The sequence below is a fragment of the Elephas maximus genome, chromosome X (genome assembly GCF_024166365.1).
Source record: "Elephas maximus indicus isolate mEleMax1 chromosome X, mEleMax1 primary haplotype, whole genome shotgun sequence".
NCBI lineage: Eukaryota > Metazoa > Chordata > Mammalia > Proboscidea > Elephantidae > Elephas > Elephas maximus.
In genome coordinates, this window is record NC_064846.1 from 173,233,116 (window position 1) to 173,260,869 (window position 27,754).

Here is a 27,754-nt window from a genome sequence, read left to right on the forward strand (position 1 = left end):
CAGATCTCTGAAGCCTTTGTTTGTTTTAAAAATATGAATTCGTAAGAGGTGAGGATTATCACTGACAAAAAGCATATGTATGTTCTTAAAAAGAAGGAAACATCTTAAAATGATATTTCAGGAGGGAAATGTAGCTGCCAACAATGTAGCCAAACTTGGTATAAATATAAGGAATGTTTCAAGAAGGAAGAGTGAGCCTCAATTTTACTTAGGTGAAATTTTTCTTAGAAAAGCCACAGAAACTAAAGGTACAAGTTTTTTTTTTTCTAAAAATGCATTTTTAAATTTCAGAAGTGGAGATTTCACGTTGTTAATTTTGCTTTCATTACTTCTATGAAAAAAATTGGCAATAAGTACAGGAAAATAGCCTCTAGTCCTTTACAGTTGTACAGATTTGTATTATATCCTATACCATCTGGACAGACAACTGCACCAATGAACAACATCATGATACATGGAGAAGAAATTGGCACGGTCATGGATTTCATTTTACTTGGATCCACAATCAACACCCATGGAAGCAGCAGTCAAGAAATCAAATGACACACTCCACTGGGCAAATCTGCTGCAAAGACCTCTTTGAAATTTTAAAAAGCAAAGATGTCACTTTGATGACTAAGGTGTGCCTGGCCCAAGCCATGGTCCTTTCAGTTGCCTCATATGAACGTGAAAGCTGGACAGTGAAAAAGGAAGACCAAAGAAGAATTGATGCATTTGAATTATGGTGTTGGCAAAGATTATTGGATATACCATGGATGTCAGATGAACAAACCAGTTTTAGAAGAAATACAACCAGGATACGTCTTAGAAGTGAGGATGGTGAGACTTTGACTTGCTTACTTTGGACATGTCATCAGGAAAGACCAGTCGCTAGAGAAGAACATCATGGTTGGTAAAGTAGAGGGTCATCGAAAAACAAAGGAACGTCTCAAGGAAATGCATTGACACGATAGCCACAATGGACTCAAACATACCGAGGATCATGAAGATGGCACAGGGCTAGGCAACATTTAGTTCTGTTATACATGGGGTCACCACGAGTTGGAACTGACTGGACAGCAGCTAACAATAAGAAGAACATACACTGAAAACCATGAAGTGGAAAAGCCAGGACTTGTATTTGCTGTAGAAGACCCTGTCTTGAACCTAAGCTGCATTGCTACAACAAAGAATTTTCCTATAATGTAATCAATCAATAGATTTGTTGTGGTCATTTATCAAAATTTCAGATCTAAAGAATGATATTCAGTGATGAAATAAAGAGGGCAGCTTGATAGGAAATAAGCATGGGGTTTTATAATGTTTTTAAATAAATTACACAAATAGTTTTGAAAGGAACTGATGTTTTCAGACAAGACTGGCTGTGTGTCCATGTATATGAACATAGAAGGGACAGCTTTAGAAAGTACTACATAAACTAATGAAATTATTGATTAAATGAGAACATTCAATGATGCCTAAAGGAAGTCATTATCGAGATGTTTTTCTGCTGACTTTAGACATGTGCTTCATGTCATTGTTACTAAAACCCAAAAAATCCATTGCCATCGAGTTGATTCCAACTCATAGTGACCTCGGGTGGCGGGGGGAGACACGAAAGTAGAGTAATCAGCTCTCATCATTCCATTTTAGTCTAGCATTGGCATGGATTTGAGCCAGCCGTGACAATAAGCACTGGGTAGATCTCAGAGCATTCCCAATTAACGTCTAAAACCTTGGGCATTCAAAACTGGAATAATGAGTTGCTTTCCAAAAATGGGCCATCTGAGCTGAGCATGGTAAGTATGAAAGAAGTCTCAGGAAAGCTGCTTTGTACAAACCCCATGGATGAGCCAGTTTTCGACCTGATCACCCATCCGTCGATTGACCTGTGGACCTCACTACCGGGAGGTCTTATGGCTTCTAGGCAGATACTCCAATGGAAGCTAGTGAATCTATGTGGTGCTATTTGCTCCTGGACGCTGGCAGAGAAGGGTTCAGTACTTGGGCCAAAACAAACGCGTCCCCAGCTTGTTCCAGACTCTTGGACTGAGATCCGGAGCTCTGTGCAGAGGCAGCGTCGACGGCTTTCCCGGGGCATCTCTGAATGGTAGCAGATCTCAGTATAGGCTGATGCCTCAGAGATTATCTGTAGCAGGGGCGGATTACCCAATAAGCAGGTATGCACGGGCTGTTCACTACAGATTAGTAAGTAAGCACAAGTGAGCCCATGCTTACCTTGCTTACTGGGTACTCCGTCCCTATCGGGTATTGTAAATTTGAAAAGAGGCTTTGATTCTGTATGAAGGTGCTGTGGGGTTGCAGAGAGACAGATGCCAGCCATACCTAGAAGCAGAATCTTTGATGTGGTGAAACCATGTGAAATTGTTCAGTACAGATTAGTGAGTGAGCACAAGTAAGTCTGTGCTTACCTTGCTTATTGGGTAGTCTGACACCGACCTGCAGCCTTCCTGTCCTCCAGGGCCAAAGGGGCATGGTGGTGGACCCCTAACTACTTAAACCGGTGGAACTGACTGGCTCCTTTACGCCAAATTATCACCCTTTCCATGTCCCAAGATTCCTGGAGTTGTCCATTACGCCACGTGCCTGTGGCTTGTGTATTCACAAAAACAGGAGCAACCTTTGGACTTCTGTGGTGACTTTGACTTGAAAGAATCATTGATGCTCTGGAGATTTTGACTGCCTGACCACCCCTTTCTGGTATCTTAATTAAAACAAAACAAAACAAAAACGAGTTGCCATTGAGTCAGCTCCAACTCCTGGCGGTCCCACGTGTGTCAGAGTAGAACTGTGCTCCACAGGGTTTTCCGTGGGTGATTTTCCGAGTAGACCATCGGGGCTTTATTCCAGGATGCCTCTGGGTGGACTCGAACTTCCAACCTTTCCATCAGCAGCCGAGCTCCTTAACTGTGCACCAGCTCCCTAAATCGACAGACGTGCGCGTTTATCCACATGTTCGTATGTCTCCGGTTTATGATCAGACATTTATATAATCCTCCACGAGTGTTTATTAATTAATCGTTACGCGTGAAATATTTTATTTGCCTTTGTGCACAACACAAAATTCTAGGACGTTAAAAACATTTTTATGAGAGGGATTATGGAATTGAAAAATACCTTATTTTCTGCGTTAGTATACTAGTTAGCAAACAAACGCACTGACTCATAGGGTTTCCAAGGAGCAGCTGGAGAATTCAAACTGCCCACCCTATGGCTAGCAGCCCAGTTGTTAACCACTGTGCCACCAGGGCTCTTGTTTTAACCAAGAAAAAAAAAACCAAGGGAGGTGTAAATAAGTGTGATTTACAGTTTTTTTGTTGTCGTTGTTTAACTGAGACAACTATTTCACCTGCTTTCTTTCGAAATTAATATTCTTTGAGTGATGGCTGTGTTTAGTGTTTTGGTTAATGTCTTAGTTGTTTTAATCACCTCAAACCCTAGGAAAGACTATTGAGAAGCCTGTTTCTCTAGTTTTCTATTTTTCCTCTATTTTTCTTTTTGTTATCTGAAATTGATTTTAAGTAATTCAAATTTTTTTTCTTTTTAATAATCCATTTTTAAAAAAATAAACGAATGTTCCAAGTCTTTACCCAACTCATCTGATTTGCTCCAAACATTTGATTCTAGAATATGTCAAGGGCAGAATTTGAAAGCACTCATCAATTAAAAGAAAATGCCAATGGAAGTATTATAGTCATGAATATTTATGGGACGCATGACAAAGCATCCAAATACGTTTGAAGTGTACTTACAAAAATTATTTTGAAATGGGGAAACTTTGACACACTTTTCCTGTCTTTGACAGAACAAGCTGGCAGAAGTATATGAAAATGTGCAGAATATTAGCAATGTGATCAATAATGTTGGTTAATAGATAAAAATTAAACTGTGGGCCCTAGAAGCAGAGACTGCTCTTTCTGGTTTTGCAAGCGTACACACATCAGCCATATGTTAAGCCATTCAGAATAGTATGCTGAATTTTAGAAAAAAAGAAGTCTAAAAATATTCTCTCACCTGAAAACACACACACACACATTTGATAACAGTATGGTAACAATACTACCTTCAGTACAGCAACAGCAGTACACCCTAACCACTGGGAAATTAGAGAGGCCCCCCACCCCAAAATGATGAACTGAAAATGCCCTCAGAGAGGACGCCCATGGGTCCGTGGGTGGTGCAAAAGGTTACCATGCTTGGCTTCTAACTAAAAGGTTGTAGGTTTGAATTCACACAGAGCCGCCATGGAAGAAAGGTACTTTAGAAAAATTATCCATTAAAAACCCAATGGAGCACAGCTCTGCTCTGACACACATGGGGTCACCATGAGTAAGAATCGACTGGATGGCAACTGGTTATTCGCTCTCCCATTAGCCTCAGATATTTCCCTCAAAGTACTTTATCTGAAAGCATTTTTTCATTTATATGTTTCCATACATGTACAGTGAAACTTACAAGAGGCGGAACTTGATGGAACTGCCTTGTTTTTCCAGGTCTCGAAAGTTTTCAGACTTTTTGACAGGGTCCAGTCTTACCTCTTTCCTATCACGATTTTAGTGGAAAAGATTTGAGTTTTCCTTCTCTGACAGGTTTCTGACTTACACAGATTCTGGCTTTTGCAGGCTTTACTGTACTACGTTCCCACTGGAATTATTAGTGGACTCTTATCTGTCTTGCTAACCAGAGTGTACCTCTCTGTCACCTGCACAATCTATACCCCCAGCATTAAAGGGGCCCTGGTGGTGCAGTGGTTAGGCGTTCAGCCGCTAACTGAAAGGTTGGCAGTTCAAACCCACCGCTTGCTCCGAGGGAGAAACACCTGGCTAGCTGTTCCATAAAGAATGCAGCCTTGGAAACCCTGTCCTATAGGGTTTCTGTGAGTTAGAGTCGACTCAGTGGCAATGGGTTTGGTTTGGTTTGGCCCCAACAACAGCAGGTGGCGTCTCTGGACTACATTGCTCCATTCAGCACGGAAGCAGGCTTTGAATTTGCTACCTTAACACACAGACACACACACACGCCCCACTTGCCGTTTTATTTATTGCTAGGTGCTTGCAGTTAGAAAATGAACTCCATAAAGAAGGAATTCTTGTCCGTATGCACTGTGTGAACTTAGCATTATGCTTGTCACATGGTGGTTGTTGTCACTGGGTGCTGTTGTGTTGATTCTGACTCATAGTCACCCCATGTGATACAGTAGAGCTGCCCCATAAGGTTTTTCTAGGCTGTAGTCTTTACTGGAGCAGATCTCCACATCTTTCTCGTGCAGAGCCCCTGAGCGGGCTCAAACACCAGCCTTCTGGTTAGCAGCCGAGCATTTAACTCTTGTGCCAAAAGGGCTCCTTTATCCCGTGGTGGGGCTCAGTAAATATTTGATGAATGAATGAATGAGTGAATGAATGCTGAGTCAGGCCCTCCTTCTCATCCTCAGTGACTCCTGAGATAACTGTGAAACCAGTATGGGTTTTGTGTATGTGTGGTGAAAATATACACAACAGAACGTTCACCAACACAACAATTTCTACATGCACAATTCAGTGACGCTGATTACATCTTTCAAGTTGTGCAATGTTCTCACTATCCTTGTGCGAATCATTCTACCACCATTAACGTGAACTCCACTGCCCTCTAAGCAAAAGGTCCCCCCCATACCCGCTAATAATGTTTGGTTTTTACGTATTTTCTTATTTCAAATTAGTGACATCATACACTATTTGTGCTTTTGTGACTGACTTATTTCATTCATCATGATGTTTTCACGTTTCATCCACTGAGGCTTTAGAGGGATGGTTTGAAAACCATCGATAAAGATAATAAGCACATGTGAATAAACACATGAAAACCCTAAATAAAATAATAAATCAACTCCTGTTAAATAAGAATTTGTCCAAATAGGTTAATACCTAGAATTACAAAAAGGCTTTAGTTCTAGGGCATATATTATTATATAACAAAAATTGCTACAATAAAGAAAAATGCAACCTCTAGAGATGAAGAGGTTTGGGTTAGAGATGAAGAAAATGTAACATTTCCTTTAAAAATTCATAGTTTGGAATTGATGGCTTCTCCAGTGGAAGACTGTGAATTAACATGACACACACTACATCCTTAAAACCTGCAGCCAACATCGTACTTGGCAGTCAGATCCTCAGGGCTGATGCCCTTCCATTCCAATTAGGAACAAGACAGGGATACCTACCAGAGCAGTTAATATTTAATCTTTCTGTAGGTTGCAGCCAGTGCAATTAGGAAAGACACACAGAAATCAGAAATGCAGTGTGGAGTGCTAAGATAGGCACCAGCTCACACCTCCAGGATTCCGACTCACAGCGACCCACATGAACAGAGTAGAACTGCCCCGCAGGGTTTCCTAGGCTGAAATCTTTATGGAAGCAGATCGCCAGGTCTTCTTCCCGTGGAAGCACTGGGTGGGTTTGAACTGGCAACCTTTTGGTTATCAGCTGAGCGCTTAACCGTGGCACCACCAGGGCTCCTCAGGGCTTGGAGACACTTGAGATGCCACCACTCAATTTCTGCCCCTGTGCTGTGAGTGCACATTAAAAATCAGGAGAACTTTAACCAAAGCCCATGCCCAACTGGAAGAATCTTGACCATAATTTCTCTGTAACGTTCAGAAATGATTTCTATCATGGATATTTCATCTGCATAACATGCAGTTATATGGGACGGACAGATAAAGTGGAAAACAGAAATGACACCTCAAGAAAAGTCCTAGTCAGAGCCAGCATACGTGCATACGTCTTGTGGTGTTTTGCTTGATTTCCATTCTAGAAACAGTTTTATTCTGCTGATAGACACAATTACTTCAAAGATGATAACCATCTCGTTAGAGCGGCATTATCTTTTTGCATTAAATTGGATGTTTGGAAAATTAATAAGGGAGCTAATTCATCTCTGTGTTCATGAAAACAGCCTTTGAGCAATGGCTGGTTTTGTCTCTTTGTAGGTTTATTTGGGTATTTTTGTTTTTGGACACTGCAGACTGTCGGGTCTGGACAGGTTTAAAGGTAGAAGAGGAATGAGGGCCGCTCTATCCTTGCACCTCAGCCGTGCTGGTCATTAACCCATTCATTAATTTATTCATCAATTATTCACCAGTTATTGACTGTGACTGCTAAGTGCCCACCAGTGTGCTAGACCTTGGGAATGAGAAGATGATTAAAATAGAGCCCCTATCATTGAGGATCTCAGTTCACAAAGGGAAACTTATAAACAGACCGTAAGCATTTAATTGCTCAGAAGAAGAAGGAGAAAGAGAGAGAATGGAAATAGAGTGTTTTGGGCACGGAGGAAAGACTGAGGGACCGGCCAACCCCATCTGGAAGGAGTCTTGGTTTTAATGAGCCTTGAGAAATTAGAATACGTGTTTCATTCAATTGCATGGGTGAAGGAATTCGATGTTAAAAGGTTGAATGTGTGAAAAAGCGTGTGGAAAGTTCCAGTATGGCCCAGGTGGAGGTGATGGGAGAGCGTGGCTCAAGTGAAACGTTAGGGAGCGAGGCCTTGTTTCCTAAGGAGTCCCTGGGTGGTACAAACAGTTAATACTCTTGGCTGCGCACCCCAAGGGCGGAGATTGGTGTCTACCCAGAGGCACCTGGAAAGAAAGTTCTGGAGATCTCCTTCTGAAAAATCAGCCATTGAAAACCCTGTCAAGCCCAATTCTACTCTGACACACATGAGGTTGCCATGAGTTGGAATCAACTTGATGCCAACTCGTTTGGTTTGGTTTTGGTTTGTTTCTCAGAGGAGTACTTTAACTAGAACGATGGGGTATAGCTTTGTCCAATTGTACCAAAATTTAGAAGGTGTAAACTTGGAAAAGACAATTTAAGTGAATATGCAAATCCATGATGACATTTACATTGTACAGTGTGTGTAATGCTTTAGCGGTACAGAAAACATCTGAATGCAGTCCTTACTTGACAGAAAGGGTCAGTTAGAGAAAACATCATTAGATGATGCTCAAAATGACCACACTCCTCTCGGAGCCATTTCATAAACTATGCATGGCTGGGGTGCTTGTGGCAGAAAGGCGGGGGTCAGGTATAAGGGTGGTTTTGGAAAGCAGAAGTGAACCAACTCTTTTTTTTTTTAATTTAAAGAAGGTTTAATCTGTGTGTCTATTAAAGACTGATAGATATATAGGTGGGTGATAGATAGATGGATAGATACATACATAGATGATGGGTCGATAGATGATAGATGGTTACATAAATACATACATAGATGACATGATGGATAGAGAGAGAAGTAGGTAGGTAAGTAGGTAGGTAGATAGGTAGGTAGGTAGGTAAATAGAGAGGTAGGTAGGTAGAGAGAGGCAGGTAGAGAGAGAGAGGTTGGTAGGTAGGTAGGTAGATACATACACACATGCATGCGTATATGCATACATTCATACGTACATAGATGATGGATAGATAGATGATAGATAGGCACGTAGATAGGTAGATAGATAAACACACACTTTAAGAATAAATTTGTCCCACTTGTACTATAACGAAAAGCAATAGTCCTTTGTGTCACACTTTTCCTTCTGCAGCACTCCAGAGGTGTGTATTTTTAACTATTTTAGCTGTTTCTTGGGGTATTTACTTCCTATTTTTTAAATAGCAACCTTGCTTTTTTTTTTTTTTTTTTGATTTTAGATACTATCCTCCTACTATTTATTAATTTATCTCTTAACACTTTCACCCACACGCTTTTCTTCCATGCCTCTCCACTCCCCCATATAATGGGCACAATTTTTGGTTAAATCAATGCCAATACACTTTGTTTATGTCACTAAGTTGTATACCTATTATTCACAGAAAACCATGAAATGAACAGTGATTACATTCTTTTTGCATAACTCTTTGGTTTTCCCTGGAGTTAGTAATTGCCTTTCTTTTTGGTTGCCTAGTTTTAAGTTACCTACTACTGAGTTGGAGCCCTGATGGTGCAGTAGTTAAGAGCTAGGCTGCTAATCAAAAGGTGAGTAGTTCAAATCTACCAGCCGCTCCTTAGAAACCCTATGGGGCAGTTGCTGTAGGGTTGCTATGAGTCAAAAATGACTCAACCGCAATGGCTATTACTGAGTTTCAGCCTCTCCTACAGAAGTATGGATCTGTTCTCAGCAATATCCAAACGCATCTTTGCCATATTGAGTCGTCGTACTGGTTGCCTCCAGATCTGCTTCCTAGATTCCATGCTGGGATTTCCCTTCACACTCATTCTGAGAATTCCTTTGGTTTCTTGTGTTGGCACAGTTGTATGTCTTGACCTTATTTTTAGCTTCATGCATTTCTGTTGTAAAGTTCCGTGTCAACCTGATCTGGGGTTATTTTTCACATCAAGGTGGAGATCTATTTAGGAACACTTGAATGAAGTTAAATTCTTTGTACAAAATGGTGCACATAACACGGGCAAAGCCAAGCCTGGAATCATCAGTGTTCCTCCTCAAGTCCTTTCTTGTTGCATTAGGACATTCTCTGGCCCCGATTTCACACACAAGATCTCTGAGAGGTGCTCACTGGAGCATACTTTACACAGACAGGGATTACTTCTCTCATAACACATCTCCTTTTAAACTCCAGTGCTTACAAAGCTACGTAGCATTTTCCAGGGAGCCATATGCAATATTAAACAGACCAGCTACAGTCGGCTATAGTGTATTGTAGATAAGGAAACTCCCCAGTGAATACCAGGGGAGTGTTTGTCAGGAGGCTGTCGGGGGTATGTCCACAAGGGGGGTTGCCCAGGTCACCTTTCTTTCGTTTCCTCTTGTCCCCGGTCAAAGGAGAGAGTGGATTTCAGCCCTGCTGCTAACCCTTTTCCAGTGGTGGTAGGACTTTGACATTATGTAGTTTTTCTAAGCTATTTTTATTTTACTTTTAATTTTCAGACATCAAAAAATATAGAGAAAGAGCAGAGAGTCAAGCATTCAGATAATTTTAGGAAGTTAGGTCAGCTGATGTCAGCATTTTAAGGCGTGCGAAGTCAAGTTGATGGCAACGGGTTTTTGGTTTTAGACAAGTACCTATTCTTTCCTAAGAAGTCCGACTTCGATTCATGGCCCCCCCATGTGTGTCAGAGAACTGTGCTCCACAGGGTTTTCAGTGGCTGACTTTTTGGAAGCAGATCACCAGGCTTTCTTCTGAGGCACCTCTGCGTGGACTTGAACCTCCAATCTTTTGGTTAGCAGTGAGCATATTAACCATTTCCATGACCCAGGGGTGCCTGTCCCATACAGAAATGATAAAAAATGCCAGTTACTTCCAGGTCAGATCCTATTTCTTTGTTAATTGTTGTTGCTCGTAAGGAGTTCCTGGGTGTAGCAAACGGTTAAGTGCCCAACTACTACCTGGAAGGTTGGCAGTTCAAACCCAAAGAGATGCACCTGGGAAAACAGGCCTGGTGATCTGTTTCTGAAAGGTTGCAGCCTGGAAACTGGCTCGATGGCATTAACGACAACAACATTGTCTAAAAGTCTAGAATATGATTCATATTGCATTCAGAAAACCCTACGGGGCAGTTCTATTCTGTCACATGGCATCGCTGTGAGTCCACATCGACTCGATGGCACCTAACAACAACACATATGTGATTGGGTAATTTCAGACTCTGGGTAAGCTTTTTCATATTAGTAGTTGTTACAGTTTTTTTTTTTTTTAGGCGATTTCTCTATGCTTAGAAAAGTTACTCCCCCTGAACAGTCAACCTATCATCCAGAGAGCTCTTGTTTAACTAAGCCATACGAAACCCACTCTAACAGTTGTATACATTGGGAAAGCCTATTCTCAAAAACGGTAACTCTTCTTACAGTCACACTGAGCACGGGGGTCAATGAATCACCTGACCTCTGACCCAGGAAAAGTTGTATAAATCCATGGTACTCTCTAAATAACATATGAGACTAGGTACTCAACCTGGTTCACATTGAGGTCTGAAAAAAACACAAAACACCCAACTTTGAGTTAGGTAGGGTGGAGATTAATAAGACTGTGTATATTTCCTGCTCTGTGGGTAAATAGCTCAATATTTGCAAGCAAGGTCTTTGATGGAAATCAGTAGATTGTGCATTTAAGAGTTAGACATTTGGAGACCACGCTCAATAGACATGAATTAAGTGCTACAATTTCTATGATTAAATAAGTCTTTGGGGAAGACTAGAAAGCTCATTGAAAAGGAAATGGGAGAAAAAAGAAGTAAATTCTAAGCAACAGTGATGGACACAGCGACAGGCTAAGCTGTAAGCATGGCTCTGTATAGGCATGGCAGAAACAGCCCTGCATCCTTCGTGTCTCTCACTTTCTTGTTTCATTTGTTCGGTTTTTAGTGGGGCTGCTATGTGAGGTAAGTCCTGAGATAGCACCCAATAGGGAGCTCTTGTTGTCATTGCCACCTGCTGTCAAGTCAGCACCTGACTCAACTCCACCTTGAGTGACAGAGTAGAACTGCTCCATGGGGTTGTCAGTGGCTATGATCTTTATGGAAGCAGATCACCAGGTCTTTCTTCCACAGAGCTGCTGAGTGGGCTCAAACTGCCAACCTTTGGGTTAGTAGCTGGTTGCAAAAGGGAAAGTCCAAGGTTGATGGGGCAGGAGTCTTAGAAATGGGAGGAGGGAGGGAATTCACGTAAGAAAACGATGGAGAAGTGGGAAAACACTCATGAGCCAGAGTAGAGTAGGCACTGTCTTTGTTGGAATGCCAGATGTATGGGAGAAACGGACACCTTTATAAACAGCCATTGCAGTGCAGAGGGATGGCGTTCACCCAGGGAGGCCCCCACACCAGTTGAGGGTTCAAGTCAAGCTTCCTGGAGAGAGCGACTCCTGTACTGAGGCACACATTTGAAAAGAATCAGATGAAGTTTGGCAGAGGAAAAAGAAACTGAGGGAGTATCATGGAGAAGATGATGCTTAACTGGGATTTGAAATATGGCAATGGCATTAGATCTGTGACCAACCAGTTAGAAGTACAGGGCAAGATCAGCTGGAGGACATTCAAGCAAATGGCAAACACGTTCAAAGGCTCTTGTCCTTTAGGACCAAGTCTGACCTTACCTGAATATAACACCTGGGGCCTCCCTCACTTAGCCCCTGCCAGGCTCTCAGTATCTTTTCTCATCCCCTCCCCACCTGGCACTCTGCTGTGGCAAACCATAATAGAGTGTTTCCCTGCAAAAAAATATGTCTTGGGATCCTCACCCCTACACCTGTGGGTGTAATCCCATTTGGAAACATGGTTTTCTTCATTACATCTGATCCCCTCTGAGTTATAAGGAGCAGCATTGACACAGACAAGCAAGCACAAACGGGGCAAGACAGATGCCACGTGAAGATACACAAGGAACCAGGGCTACAGGGCTACAGAAGCTGAAAGTGAAAAGGACCTTCCCCCAGAGCCGACAGGCAGAGAGCCTTCCCCTAGAGCCGAGGCCCTGAACTTGGACTCTTAGCCTCCTGAACAGTGTGAAAATGAATTTCTGTTCCTTAAAGCCCCCCACTTGTGGCATTTGTGTTACAGCGGCGCTAGGAGACTAAGACACACTCTGAGCTTCAGCCACACTGCCACACTTGACTGTCATTCTAGATCAGAGAATAAGAGCTCATCAGCCTGGAGGCTATGGGCCACGAGGGAGAGAAGTCGATGGAATTCTCACACGGTTCAAAAATGCCACAACCATTTTGGCGAGTAGTTTGCCTTACACTCGGCTTTACAAATACTATTTTGACTATGTTATTATCTCCACCTTACAAATGCAGGAATGGCGGCTTAGAGAGGTAAAGTGATTGACTCAAAGTAATGTATCAAAGCTTTTTTTTTTTTTTATTGTAAAAAAATATATAACACATTTGCCAACTCAACACTGTTCAGGTGTACAATTTTCTGATGTCAGTTACATTAATCACATGTGTCTTGATCGTCTAGTGCTGCCGTAAAGAAATATCACAAGTGGATGGCTTTAACAAACAGGCGTTTATTCTCTCACAGTCTAGTAGGCTCAAGTCCAAATTCAGGTTCTCAGCCCCAGAAGAAGTCTTTCTCTCTCTGACGGGTCTGGAGGAAGGTTCTTGTCATCAATCTTCCCCTGGTCTAGGAGCTTCTCCACGTAGGAACCCTGAGTTCAAAGGATGCACTCTGCTCCCAGCGCTGCTTTCTTGGTGGTATGAGGTCCCCCTGTCTCTCTCTTACCTCTCTCTTTTATATCTCAAAAGAGATTGGCTTAAAACACAATCTAATCTTATAGATCTCATCAACGTAACTGCCACTAATCCTTCTCATTAACATCATAGTGATAGGATTTACAACACATAGGAAAATCCCATCAGATAAAATGGCGGACAGTCACACAGTACTGGGAATCATGGCCTGGCCAAATTGATACACACGTGTTTGGGGGACACAATTCAATCCATGACAATTCATTACCTTTAATGAATGTCTAATTTCCCATCACCATAAACAGAAACTCAGTGCTTCCTGAAGAATGACTCCCCCTTTTCTTTTCCCTCCCCTCCGCCCCAGTAACCCTAATAAACTTTCTGTGTGGTTACTTTTGCTTGTTATTTCATAGAAGCGAGATCGCATGATACTCGTCTTTTGTGGTCGACTTACTTCACTCAGCATGATGTTTTCAGGGTCCATCCGGGTGGTAGCATGCATGAAGAATTCTCTTCGTGGCGGAGCAATATTCATTCCATTGTGTGGCTGGACCACGTTCTGTTTCTGCATCCACCTGTTTGTGGACGTTTGGATCGCTTGCACCTTGTGGCTACTGTGAACAGTGCTGCAGGGAACATCCGTGTAGGTATGACCTGTTGATGGACGTTTGGATTGCTTGCACCTTGTGGCTACTGTGAACAGTGCTGCAGGGAACATCAGTGTAGGTATGACCTGTTGATGGACGTTTGGATTGCTTGCACCTTGTGGCTACTGTGAACAGTGCTGCAGGGAACATCGGTGTAGGTATGACCTGTTGGTGGACGTTTGGATTGCTTGCACCTTGTGGCTACTGTGAACAGTGCTGCAGGGAACATCCGTGTAGGTATGACCTGTTGATGGACGTTTGGATTGCTTGCACCTTGTGGCTACTGTGAACAGTGCTGCAGGGAACATCGGTGTAGGTACATGTGTTCCACACGCTGCCTTTAAATCTCAGAGCCTGGCTTTCAATTCACATTTACGATGTTCCAAAGCCCTTGTGCTGTTCTTTGTCGCTCACTCTCAGCAAAGCCAAGATAAAGGTATAAGTTATTCCATGTTATGTTGCTCAAGTTTTGCTTATGTGAGACTGGCACCTTCTTCTAACACAGGGGCCAGACACCAGAACTCACTCTTGTGTTAGAAATGGCTATTTTATAAACTACCCTTGTTTGTATTCGCGGCAGAAATGACAGCGTTGTTGGGAAAGGAATTTAGCCGTGGCTCTTTGACTCCTTCATAATAATGCCTTATGGTACTAAAATGCATTTGTGGTCTTGATGGATTAGGATACCAGCCACCTTTGGGGAGCATGTGACCACCGCTGGGCTTTGTACCTGCTCCAGATGGATTTATTTTCTATCCACTTCTAAACCCGTATTTGAAAAGGAGGGCACAGATAGTGAAATTGGTTATTTTCCCCAATATTAAGTCTGTACTAATTATATGCTTGCCTTTCTCAGTCTAAGTTACTAAGAAATGTAATTGAAAGATGCACAAAAAATGATACAAAGGAGGAACCAAATTCTTATTAAAAAGCTGGAAAGCAGAAGAAGAGAATGAAATAAGCTAAAAGTTGGCAGTTGATGTAGTTAGAATCTGGTTAGACAGTGAAAGTGACATGACAAATTAAAAATAATTAGCAGACCTTCACGTTAACGAGGTCAATGAATTAACCACATCACATGCCGCGTACGATTAAAAGGCAATTTGCTGTGCTGGTAAAATGGAAGGGGCTTCACAAATGCCACAAAATAATGACATTTATCACTCTACCTCCAAGCCATAGGAGTCCCTGGGTGCTGCATACAGTACGCGTCAGACTATTAGTCCAAAGCATTACGGTGCAAACCCACCCAGGGGCACCTCGGCAGACAGCCCTGGCAATCTGCTTCCGAAAAGTCACAGCCTTGAAAACCCTATGGGGTCGTTCTCCTCTGGATACACGGGATCGCCATGAGTGGGAGTCACCTAGAAAGCAACCAACGATAACAACAACGTGTGCATATACAGATATACATACACATACGTGTATATACGCCTGTTACCACTGAGCAGGTTCTGACTCATAGCAGCCCTGTAGGGCCGAGTAGTGCTGCCCCCTAGGGTTTCCAAGGCCGCGGTCTTTACTGAAGCAGATTGCCCCATCTTTCCACTGCTTTCAGTTAGTAGGTTCTGACTCATAGCAGCCCTGTAGGGCCGAGTAGTGCTGCCCCCTAGGGTTTCCAAGGCCGCGGTCTTTACTGAAGCAGACTGCCCCATCTTCCCACTGCTTTCAGTTAGTAGGTTCTGACTCATAGCAGCCCGATAGGGCCGAGTAGTGCTGCCCCCTAGGGTTTCCAAGGCCGCGGTCTTTACTGAAGCAGACTGCCCCGTCTTCCCACTGCTTTCAGTTAGTAGGTTCTGACTCATAGCAGCCCTATAGGGCCGAGTAGTGCTGCCCCCTAGGGTTTCCAAGGCCGCGGTCTTTACTGAAGCAGACTGCCCCGTCTTTCCACTGCTTTCAGTTAGTAGGTTCTGACTCATAGCAGCCCTGTAGGGCCGAGTAGTGCTGCCCCCTAGGGTTTCCAAGGCCGCGGTCTTTACTGAAGCAGACTGCCCCGTCTTCCCACTGCTTTCAGTTAGTAGGTTCTGACTCATAGCAGCCCTGTAGGGCCGAGTAGTGCTGCCCCCTAGGGTTTCCAAGGCCGCGGTCTTTACTGAAGCAGACTGCCCCGTCTTCCCACTGCTTTCAGTTAGTAGGTTCTGACTCATAGCAGCCCTGTAGGGCCGAGTAGTGCTGCCCCCTAGGGTTTCCAAGGCCGCGGTCTTTACTGAAGCAGACTGCCCCGTCTTCCCACTGCTTTCAGTTAGTAGGTTCTGACTCATAGCAGCCCTGTAGGGCCGAGTAGTGCTGCCCCCTAGGGTTTCCAAGGCCGCGGTCTTTACTGAAGCAGACTGCCCCGTCTTCCCACTGCTTTCAGTTAGTAGGTTCTGACTCATAGCAGCCCTGTAGGGCCGAGTAGTGCTGCCCCCTAGGGTTTCCAAGGCCGCGGTCTTTACTGAAGCAGACTGCCCCGTCTTCCCACTGCTTTCAGTTAGTAGTGAGTGCTAAGCCACTGTGCCACCAGCAGATTTTCCCAAGGCAATGTGTCTTTTGGTTTCTTGACTGCTGCTTCCATGGCAGTTGATTGTGGCTCCAAGTAAAATGAAATCCTTGACAACTTCAATCTTTTCTCTGCTTATGGCTCCAAGTAAAATGGAACCCTTGACAACTTCAATCTTTTCTCTGCTTATCATGACGTTGCTCATTGGTCCAGTTGTGAGGATTTTTGTTTTCTTTACGTTGAGGTGTAATCCATACTGAAGGCTGTGGTCTTTGATCTTCATTAGTAAGTGGTTCAAGTCCTCTTCACTTTCAGCAAGCAACGTTGTGTCATCTGCATAATGCAGGTTGTTAATGAGTCTTTCTCCAATCCTGATGCCCCGTTCTTCTTCACATAGTCCAGCTTCTTGGATTATTTGCTCAGCATACAGATTGAATAGGTATGGTGAAAGGATACAACCCTGGCGCACGCCTTTCCTGACTTTAAAATACTCAGTATCCCCTTGTTCTGTCACAACTGCCTCTTGATCTATGTACAGGTTCCTCATGAGCACAATTAAGTGTTCTGGAACTCCCATTCTTCACAATGTTATATGTTATCCATAACTTGTTATGATCCACTCAGCCGAATGCCTTTGCATAGTCAATAAAGTAAATATTTTTCTGGTATTCTCTACTTTCAGCCATGATCCATCTGACATCAGCCACGACATCCCCTGTTCTAAGTCCTCTTCTGAGTCTGGCTTGACTCCTGGCGACCCCATGTGCGTCAGAGTGGAACTGTGCTCCATAGTTTTTAATCACTGATTTTTTTAAAGTGTATCTCCAGGCCTTTCTTCCGCCATCCCTGTGGGTGGACTTGAACCTCAAGCCTTTGGGTTAGCAGCCCAGTGCATTAGCTGTTAGCATCACCCAGGGACTCCCATCTTAAAACAAAGGATATTATTGTTCAGGGTTGTTTTCAAAGCAGTCATTTCTCTATTGAATAACATTGTTGTGTATCTTAAGAAAGTGTATTTTAAGAAACTTGAATGTGGTTTACTGACTTAGGGAATCAATAATGATGAGACAAAAAGAAGCCAAAGTTGGGTTCATGGAGAGTAAGGACCTCCTAGGATAAAGACAGAGGACCATGTCCATGTTCAGCTGTCTTTGGACCTCCCGCCGGCTCTGCAGATCTGAGCGTTGCAGCGGCATCAGAACTACCTGTGATCAGCTGTGCTCAGAAAGGCACGTTCGCTGTGGTTTTAACATTCCAACGTGCTGCCAGGTCTACCTGGGAGATACTCACCTTCAGCCTACTGATATATTCACGTGGATTCCACATTCCTGTGAGCATTAATGGAAGCTTTGATCGCTTAATGAATGCCAAGTCAGGGCGTTTGGATGAGCTCATGCCTGATAAAACCAAAACTGATGCAATTAATTTATTCCTAAAATATATAACAAGGCCTGCTGTGACGATTCCAACTGGAGTAATGGGTTGTAATTAAAATAACAAGATATTCCAAATAATGGCGCACGCAGTACAAGTGCAGAGTGAGATGTAATTTGTAATTCCTCTATCATTTTTATACTGATACTTATTCTTCCTAATTATAATAATCTTTGGGACTAATAGGAATATGTTCTGTCATATGGATTTTATACTGGGGAAATTATTTTTAGCAGCACTAATTTGAAAGCCCTTTGACTGAACCAAAAAAAAAGAAAAGTATAAAAAGTGTAATTTGGAAAAAGAACTTGGGACAACTGTTTGGCAGTATCCACATAGCTAAATGAAGCCCTGGTGGTGCAGTGGTTAAAGCACTCTGCTGCTGACCGAAGGGTGGCGGTTCAAACCAACCAGCCACTCTGCAGGGCAAAGATGGGGCAGTCTGCTTCTGTACAAATTACAGCCTTGGAAACCCTATGGGACGGTTCTGCTCTGTCCTATAGGGTTGCTATGAGTCCAAATCAACTCAGGGCAGTGGGCTTTTTGTTTGTTTGTTGGTTTGGATATAGCTGAATGCATGTACATTCAGTGAACCTGTGAGAGCTGGAACTCGCCAAGACTGCCTTGCTTTTCTGGATTTTGCAGGTTTTCCACCTTGGACAGGATGCAGTCACCACTTTTCTGTCACTTTATATTTAGTGGGAAATATTTGAGTTTTCCTTCTCTGACAGGTTTCCACCTTACGCAGGTTCTGGCTTTGGCAGGGTTTAGGGTACGTGCATACCCTGTGACCCAGCCTTTCCACTCCTGGGTAAATGCCCAGCGTAAATGTTCACTGACAGACCTGTGCTACCATTGTTAGAGTGCAACTCTCACTAGTAGTGCTTTCAAGAGCCTTGGTGGCATGATGGTTAAGCGCACCTCCACTGCCCAAAAGGTGGGTGGTTTGAACCCACCAGTGGCTCTGTGGGAGAAAAAGCATGCCAATCTGCTTCCACACACATTACAGCCTAGGAAACCCTGTGGGGCAATTCTGTATCGCATGAGGTCGCTGTGAGTCAGAATCAACTTGATGGCACCCAACAACAACATTTTCAAGCTCTAGACTTTTGAGAGTAGAACTCAGGGCTGGGCTGTGTGATCTACTTGTGTTGATGGTAGTAACGATCCTACGATTGTCTGTAAATGGGGTTTGGTTGCTACATGGCAGTGTGGTTCCCTGGTAAAATTCTCACCTTCCATATGGGAGACCTGGTTTGATTCTTGGCCGGTGTACCTCAACTGCAGCCACCACCCGTCTCTCAGTGGGCGCTTGCACCTTGCTGTGATGCTGAACAGGTTTCACTGAAGCTTTCAGACTAAGACAACTAGGAAGAAAGACCTGGCGATCAGCCGATAAAAACCCCGTTAATCACAGTGGTCTGATCGGAAACAGATCGTGGGGCTGCTCAGGACTAGGTGGTCTTTCATTCCATTGTACCTGGGTTTGCCATGAGTCGGGGTCAACTCAATGGCAGGTAAAAACAAAACTAGTCTAAATCCTAGGCAAGTTAGTACTTAACATCACCCAGTTAAGATTTATTCATTGCTTTGTGCAAAAATAAAATTATTAATTTTGTGTGTGAATATTGCTGAAAGTGTCTGTCTGACAGGTATTAACTACCTTGATCCTGGAAATGGTTTCATGAAATAACATTGCCTTCTTTACAGAGACCAAGAAAATGAGGTACACAGAGATAACTTGTTCAAAGGGAAATAAATAAAGTGAGAAGCCTAAGAAGAAAATCAGTCAGGGAAAGTCTGTGGAGACAGCCTGCTAGATTACTTCAAGGGTCAAGGTGGGCTTTTCTGGAGTGTTGATATGTAAGCTGAATCCTAACAGATAAGGGGGTGTCAGACATGCAAAGGTACTGGTAAAGATTTTTCCAGGCAGAGGGAGCAGCTAGTGAGGAAGAGGTAGGCAGGAATGAGCTCGAGTGTTTGAGGAACTGAAAAAACAGCCGTTTTAGCTGAAACATCATGGTCAAGGAGAGAGTGGTAGAGGATGAGTTTGGAAAGGTAAGTGAGGGGCAGTCGTGTAAGGGCTTTTCGGCTAGTTTAGGAGTTGCACTCCCCACCTCTCTGTCAATGAGTCGCCCTGTAGTGGCTGGCGTGTTGCTGGGATGTTGGAAGCTATGCCACCAGCATTTCAAATACCAGCAGGGTCACCCACGGTGGGCAGGTATCAGCAGAGCTTGCAGACTCAGACAGACTAGGAAGAAATGCCTGGTAACCTATTTCCGGAAATCAGCCAGTGAAAACCCCATGGATGACAACAGAGCATTGTCCGATACAGTGCTGGAAGGTGAGTCCCGTAGGCCGGAAGGCGAGTCCCCTAGGCCGGAAGGCAACGACGGACTCCAGCAAGCCAGCGACAGGGAGGATGGCGTGGGACTGGACAGCATTTTGTTCTGCTGGTAGTTGGTCCAGAGAGAGATCTAACTTACAAAATAGTTATCTATATTTTCTTGAGCCTACAAGAGTTAGCCATGGGCAAGGTCATTTTCAAGTATTCCTACTCCAGACTCTGTACCATTCAACTTCCTCTTTCCTTGGTTCAGACACAAAGGGGCTGCCTGGTGGTGAACGAGCACCTGATCACCTGATTTGGTGATGTTTTATTAATTTAGGTTTCCTAGTTGACCATCTTAAATGAATGCCAGATAGCAACTACACCGGCTGCCAAACAGCAGCACGAGGCCAAACAGCCTCTGCCCAGCTAGTAGGCAGTTACCGAAGTGCAACGAAGATCATGACAGCTTCCTGCCGTGACACCACCTTGGAATACGAACACTTTGTTTCCAAAAGTGGTATGTATTAGAGTTGGCTTATTTGTGTAGGAGCCCTGGTGATGCAGTTGTTAAGAGATAGGCTGCCAACCAAAAGGTCAACCATTCGAATCCATCAGCTTCTCCTTGGAAACCCCAGGGGGCATTTCTACTCTGTCCTCTAGGGTCGCAGTGACTTAGAATCAACTTGATGGTAGTGGGTTTGGTTTTTGTTTGTGTAAACAGAGAGTCTTTGGGTGTGCATTTAAGCTTCACATTTAGCAATTTGTATTGTCCTGACCTAAAGATCCCTGGTGGTGCAGCGGTTAAGAGTTCAGCTGCTAACCGAAAGGTCGGTGGTTTGAACCCACCAGCCAGTCCGTGGGAGCAAGATGTGGCAGTCTGCTTCCGTAAAGATTGTCGTTGTTGTTAGGTGCCACCAACTGGATTCCGACTCATAGTGACCCGGTGTACAACAGAACAAAACCCTGACCGGTCCTGTGCCGTCCTCACTATCATTGCTGTGTTTGAGCCCATTGTTGTAGTCACTGTGTCAACCCATCTTGTTAAGGATTTTCCACTTCTTCACTGACCCTCTACCTTAACAAGCATGATGTCCTTCTCCAGAGACTGGTCCCTACTGATAGCATATCCAAAGTATGTGAGATAAAGCCTTGTCATCCGCACTTCTAAGGAGCATTCTGGCTGTACTTCTTCCAAGACAGACTTGTTTGTTCTTCTGACTGTCTTGGAAACCCTATGGGTCAGTTCTCCTCTGTCCCATAGGGCCGCTGTGAGTCAGAATCAACTGGATGGCACACAATAACAACAATATACATGTCTAAAATGAATATTACTGTTTTCCCTATTTGATAAAAAAAAATAGGACGAGTAATTTTGGGGGAAGGGGTAGCAAAACACTGTATCATTGGTCTGCTGGATAATCAATCACCTTTAGAGTCATTCTCATTGACTTGTGAACGTATCACATTTTCTGGTCTAAATTAGGCTATGTGTTATTCTCTTCCACCGCTCGTCTGTCATTCTGCCCCACTGTGGTAGCTTGCGTGTTGCTTTGATGCTGGGAGTTAGCCACAACTATTTCAGATGCCAGCAGGGTCACCCATGGTAAACAGGTGTCAGCAGAGCTTCCAGACTAAGACAGACTAGGAAGGAAGGCTTGGTGATTTACTTCCGAAAATCAGCCAGTGAAGACCTTATGGGTCATACACAACAAAACATTGCCCTACTTGCTTGCTTTGAACACGTCATCAGGAGGGATCAGTCATTGGAGGAGGACATCGTGTTTGGTGAAGCAGAGGACCACCAAGGGCGGGGGAGACCCTCTGTGAGGTGGGTTGGCACAATAGCCGTAACAATGGCCTTGAACATGCTGGTGATTGTGAGGATAAAGCAGGGCCAGGCAACGTTTTGTTCTGTTGTATATTAGATAGCCATGGGTTGAAGTCAGCGCAGCACCAGCTATCTGTCTGACTGTCTGTCTGTCTAGTGTTCTAGTATTACACTGTGGCTAAGTTGTATTTTGACACTTCTGTGCCTCAGGACTAAATAAAAGGAATCTGCTGGGGAGCTAGTAGCCTCCCTGAGCTCCTGGCCTTGCTTGAGAGAAAATCTCTCTGTCCCTAACCTTGATCCTCAGATACCCTCACTATCTTGCCCTCTGTTACTGAAGGCAAGGGCAGAATCACACAGCTGACCCCTGTGGTCCCTAGCGTTATGTCAGTCATAACACAGCGGGCATGTTCATTGTCCAGTGCTTGGAACATGGCTTCTTTGTCCCTGGCAGGCGTTGACTTTTATGCATCATACTTTTCACATACTTGGAGTTTCAGCTTTATTGTATATTTTTAATTTTACAAAACAAGTCGGATAATATTTCCTTGTATTTTAGAAACTCTGAAAGTCCAAGAAGAAAGTAAAAATAACCTTTTAATATTACTATTGAGTCTCCACTAAACCAAAAAACCAAACCCATTGCCATCGAGTCGATTCCAACTCATAGTGACCCTATAGGACAGAGTAGAACTGCCCCATAGAGTTTCCGAGGAGCGCCTGGTGGATTCGAACTGCTGACCCTTTGGTTAGCAGCCATAGCACTTAACCACTATGCCACCAGGGTCTCCACTAAAAACCAAAAAACCAAACTCACTGCTGTCAAGTCGATTCTGACTCATAGAGACCCTATAGGACAGAGTAGAACTGCCCCATAGAGTTTCCAAGGAGTGCCTGGCGGATTCAAACTGCTGACCTTTTGGTTAGCAGCAGTAGCACTTAACCACTACGCCACCAGGGTTTCCGGGGTCTCCACTAGAGAGGGTTATTTGTTAACATCCCTTAATATTCTGCCTGTTTTTTCTTGAATCCTTCTTGTCTTCTTCTTTTCCTTTTCCTCCTTCTCCACTTTCTTCTTCTTTTCTCAACTTTATGGGGGTGTCATGATTTACTTCTCTGTTCTCTACATTGGGTACTTCCATCTTTTCGTTTTCCAACATTATTACAATCTGTGGAGTGGCTGCAAACCCCGTCTCCAGCTGGTGAACCAGAGACCCTGTGTGTGACTGTGAAAGAAATGCCTAAATTCCATATAACAACAACAATAGTTGACCTGGCGATGCTGGCTCCTAGGAAAAAAATAAACCTAATAACCTCCAATAGTTCATATGGAAGAAGATATCTAGAAAACCATAAAATTAATATTACTATTGTCCAGCAAAAAAGAGGAAGGCCCTCAATGAGATGGACTGATGCGTGGCTGCAACTATGGGCTCAAACATAACAACGGTTACGAGGATGATGCAGGACCAGGCAGGGTTTTGTTCTGTTGTACATAGGTTTACTATGAGGTGGAACCGACTCGACAGCACCTAACAACAACAGCAACTGACATCATGATCAAGATGGAATTAATAAAATCGATTGGTGCCCAAATTAGGATATGTAGCCCAATTATGCGTTTTCAGCAGGTCTGCGTGGTAATTTTGTAAGCAGTCTTTACTCTGGAAAAAAAAAAATACAGTGGAAGTAGTCATATCATGTCAACTCGGTAGACATGACTACAGTCAGGGTGAGAGTAGCAATGGTCAACAGAAAGATTTGGTGGTGAGAAGATGGCCAGGACTCCTTAGAAGGTGGAGAGATGAGGCATTCAAACTCAGACCCAGCGAGTCTGTGGTCAGGAATTTATTTCTGAGTCATCTATCCATCAGATGTTAACAGATATCTATCACTCCTAATTTATTAAGCATGCTTGCTCTTCAGTTATCACTACCAACCCTCCCAAATGGCTCATTCTAGAGGTTTTGAATTTCTTTAGGTTTTTATTTTTGTCTCAGTTTTCTCCAGATATAATGCGTCCCTGACCTACGTTGTGCTGTCTTGAACGGATGCTACTGTTGTGTCTTGGAATCATGTCAACGAAGAAACTGAAAACTGCAGACTTGAGACTCTCAGGGGGCCCAGGCATCAGCAGCCTCAGCAAAGGACAGTCTGTTCATTCACTTGATGTTTGTATCTTCCAACAACCAAAAGGCTGTGAGGTAACTCCCAGGCGAAGACAAAGCGCACAATGAAAACGTAAGGGATGAATCAGGATGGAGTCCATCAAAAGACCCTAAGTAGTCGTTCCCGGCCAACGCAGCTCACCCGCGGCCAACACCCGTCTGTCAGCAGAGGCTTGCATGTTGCTAAGCTGCTGAACAGGTTTCGGTGGACCTTCCAGACTAAGACAGCCTAAGAAGAAAGGCCTGGCAATCTACTTCTGAAAACCAGCCGCTGCAAACTCCGTGGGTCACAATGGTCCAATCTACGTGCCCAGGACTGGGCAGCCTTTCTCAGTTGTACGTGGGGTCACCATGAATTGGGGGCATTGCAACAGCAGCTAACAACAAGAACCAGTAGTCATACGGAGTCGTCTGAGAAACGTGGGCTGTGAATTTGGGTGGACACTTGTTTATAGCAAAGCCAAAGAGAGACTCACTGGTGCATATTTTCTTTTTCTGATAAAAGAGAGCACACACATTTATCTGTCAGGGTGAATCTCTTCCTTCCCTTCACGCTCCATTCCCCAAACTAAATTTAAGGAATGGTTTATTGTGTGTGGCGGTAGGTGATATGTGCCATGATTCATTTGCAAAATGACGAAAACCCTGTTCAAACAGACATCTCTCTAATATCCTCTCTGGAGGAGACAGCGATGTAGTGAGTGCATTCCGGAAGGTCCGGCAGGTATCTACCTGCAATACGCCCTTAAACCATGTGGACTCCGGAGTTCTGGACACACAGCTCGCTCAGCACCAACAAGCAGGAGGGAAACACTTGGCCTTTCCCAGAGCCTTTGCGCGCAGATCACTAGCTCACCGAGATCGTTTCCTTTGCAGCAACAGACTTTGATCCTGCCACTGTTTCCAGAACTTTAGCTGGCCGCTGGGGACACAGTGTGTAGGGAGGAGAGAGAATGACAGCTTAGACTGTGAGAGTCTCTGTGAGTTTCTACATCCCCCACTGAGCAGCTCAGCCTGAAGGGTTCGGTGGCTGACTCATTGCGACAACCACACAGGCTTGCGGAGCGTTTTCTTTCCTTCGGCTGAGGCTGCCCGTTTTTATTCAACTTGATATTCTCTGTCAGTGCCACTTGAGTGATAATATTCAGCCAGAAACTTCCGCTGTCTCTGAGCGCAGAACCTAACGAGGACAGTCTTATCACCGTCATCTGGAAAAAATTGTTTCTGGCGCCACCCGCAGCGCAGTCATACAGCCTTGCCTCTTTTTTTTTTACATACTGAAAAGTCAAAATGGAAATGGTCCCAATCTCACCTTCCATTTCAGCGTGGCTGCTGGAGCCTACGGGGCGGTAACTTCAGGAACATTGATAGAAATGTCCGAACGCAAAGCACCTCTCCCTCACTGCCACCGCCGTGATAGACCCAGCTCTGTAAACGCCAGCAAACTGCCCTCTGGGAAGAACCAATTAAAAAAAAAAAAAAGCTAAGTTCCTACCAATCTATGCCCCCAAACTACGCAACGGGAAGTCATTTTATAGTACTCGAGTGCACAAAGGATAACACCTTAAGATGTGGAACTAGGAATCACAAACTGCAAGTAAAAATTGAGACTTGGTCCCCTGCAGGAAGAGAGGTGAGAAACTGCTATACACTGATGCTGAGAAAAAGGGACAAACCCCACAACTGACAATAATAGGAAGCAGTTCCTATAAAGTGGAGTAGGAAGGAGAACCTTTACAATCGGGAAAGGACAGGTCAGAGGCAAGCAGCTGTTACAGAAGGGTCCACTTGCATACAGCAAGGCACAGTACACAGACTGCATCCAGACAAAGAAAAAAAAATCCTATTTTCCATGTCAATAAAATGACTGAGTGTAAATTTTTCATTTCCTTCATCCTTTAAAAATTGTGCATGACTTTAAACAAAGAAGTAATTTTAACAAAGCAAGATATGAAACATTCCTGAATAAGTCCTCCCTTTGAGTCAGACTCATCATGCTTTATCCTATTCAATAATGATGGTTAACATTCATGGTCTTTGGTAAATGACTCTAGGTCCCTGGTGACGCGAGTGGTTCGTGCTCGACTATGAGTCGGAATCAACTCAATGGCAATGTGTTTGGTTTTATTTGGTTTACTCACGGAAAGATTGGCAAACTCATCCAGCAGTGCAGCGGAAAAAAGGCCTGGCGATCTGCTTCCATAAAGATTACAGCCAAAAAACCCTATGGAGCAGTTCTACCCTGTAACTCATGGAGCTGCTACAAGTCTGAATCTACTCTAGGGTGACCGCTGTGGTTTTGGAAATGATTCTAGGTGGGGTGGGAATTGGGGGTGAGCATGTAAGTTGGAACGGTGACCTCTGAGCTCTTCAGTAATGTAGGATTGGGTTTTATAACAGGCTCAGCCATTTTTGTTTTAGCACATACATCTTTTGGAAGAGCATTTCCCTAAATAATCTGCTTTCACTCTGTATCCCATCCCACAGTGAGTTGTCACGGGTATCTCGCTGACATACTCCACATCCGACTGCTTCTCACCATCTCTGCTCACACAAGCTGCCGACGAGTTGACTCCGGCTCTTGGCGACCGCACGTGTTAGAGAGCAGAACTGAGCTCCATTGGGTTTTCTCGGCTGTCATCTTGACAGAAGTGGATTGCCAGGCCTTTTTTCCACAGTGCCACTGGCGGGTGGGTTCAAATCGCCAACCGTTTGGTTAGCAACCAAACACAAGCCCTTTACACCACCGATTATACCAGTCTTGTCTCAGCGATCCTGACCAGCCTCTTGTATCGTTCTCCTGCTTCTCCGACAGTGGCTGTTCCCCACACACTCCAGTCATTTCCCACACAGCACCCAGAATGAGCCTATGCGATTGCAAAGCAGCTCATTCTTCTGGGGTGGCCTGGGTTCTCCAGTAGCTCTCCATCCTAAGATGTCTCTCCCCGAGGCAGTTCGCTGCATCAGCTGGCTCCTCTCTCCCTCGCTCAGCTTGTCTCCTGCACCTTTCTCTCCTCGAGTCATTATGCTCCAAACGCTTTGGGCTTTTCTGGAACATCACACAATCTTCATCTCAGCACCTGGACATTTCCTGGTCCTTCTGCCAGAAACTAGCAGGTTCCACATTTTTTTCTTTTTCTTGAATGATTTCTTCTAACCATGTGTCTTAGTCACCTGGTGCTGCTATAACAGAAATGCCACAAATGGGTGATTTTAGTAAAGAGAAATTTATTCTCTCACAGTATGGGGGATAGAAGTCCAAATTCAGGGCGCCAGCTCCAGGGGAACGCTTTCTGTCTCTGTGAGCTCTGAGGGAAGGTCCTTGTCTCTTTTCGGCCTCTGCGTCTTGGTTCCGTGGAGGTCTCATGTGGCCTAGCACCTGTCTTCCCCATCGCTGCTTTTTTTGCTGCTTGCATGTTTGTGTGTGTGAGTGTGAGTGTGGGTATGTATGTTTGTGTATGCAAATGTGAGTATATATGTGAGTGTGGGTATGTATGTGTGTGTGAGTGAGTGTCAGCGTGAGTATGGGTATATGTGTGTGTGCACGTATGGGCATGTATGTGTGTGTGAGTGTGTGTTTGTGTGTGTGTGTGTGTAGGGTGGCCACTACTAGAAAAGAGCCTGAGAGCATGTGGCCACGGGAGACAGTTAACTTTTGAGTCTCGTTCCTGCTCGCCATTCTAATATTTCCCTGCTTCAAATG

The 27,754-nt window shown here is 44.1% G+C and overlaps 1 protein-coding gene across 9 annotated transcripts in view; it reads left to right on the plus strand.

Moving 5' to 3' along the window:
- The window catches only part of PNPLA4 (patatin like phospholipase domain containing 4), a 265,224-nt gene that overhangs the window by 72,311 nt on the left and 165,159 nt on the right, over positions 1-27,754 (plus strand). The window contains exons 8-10 of one of the 9 annotated variants that reach the window (XR_007515876.1): positions 9,902-13,968; positions 14,048-15,603; positions 15,718-26,531. The exons of 6 other annotated variants lie outside the window; for them this stretch is intronic. The gene's annotated coding sequence lies outside the window, so the exon portion shown is untranslated. Of the gene's footprint in view, positions 1-9,901; positions 15,604-15,717; positions 26,532-27,754 lie in introns of those variants that run through there. 2 more of the 9 variants (XR_007515878.1, XR_007515875.1) reach the window with 2 other exon arrangements.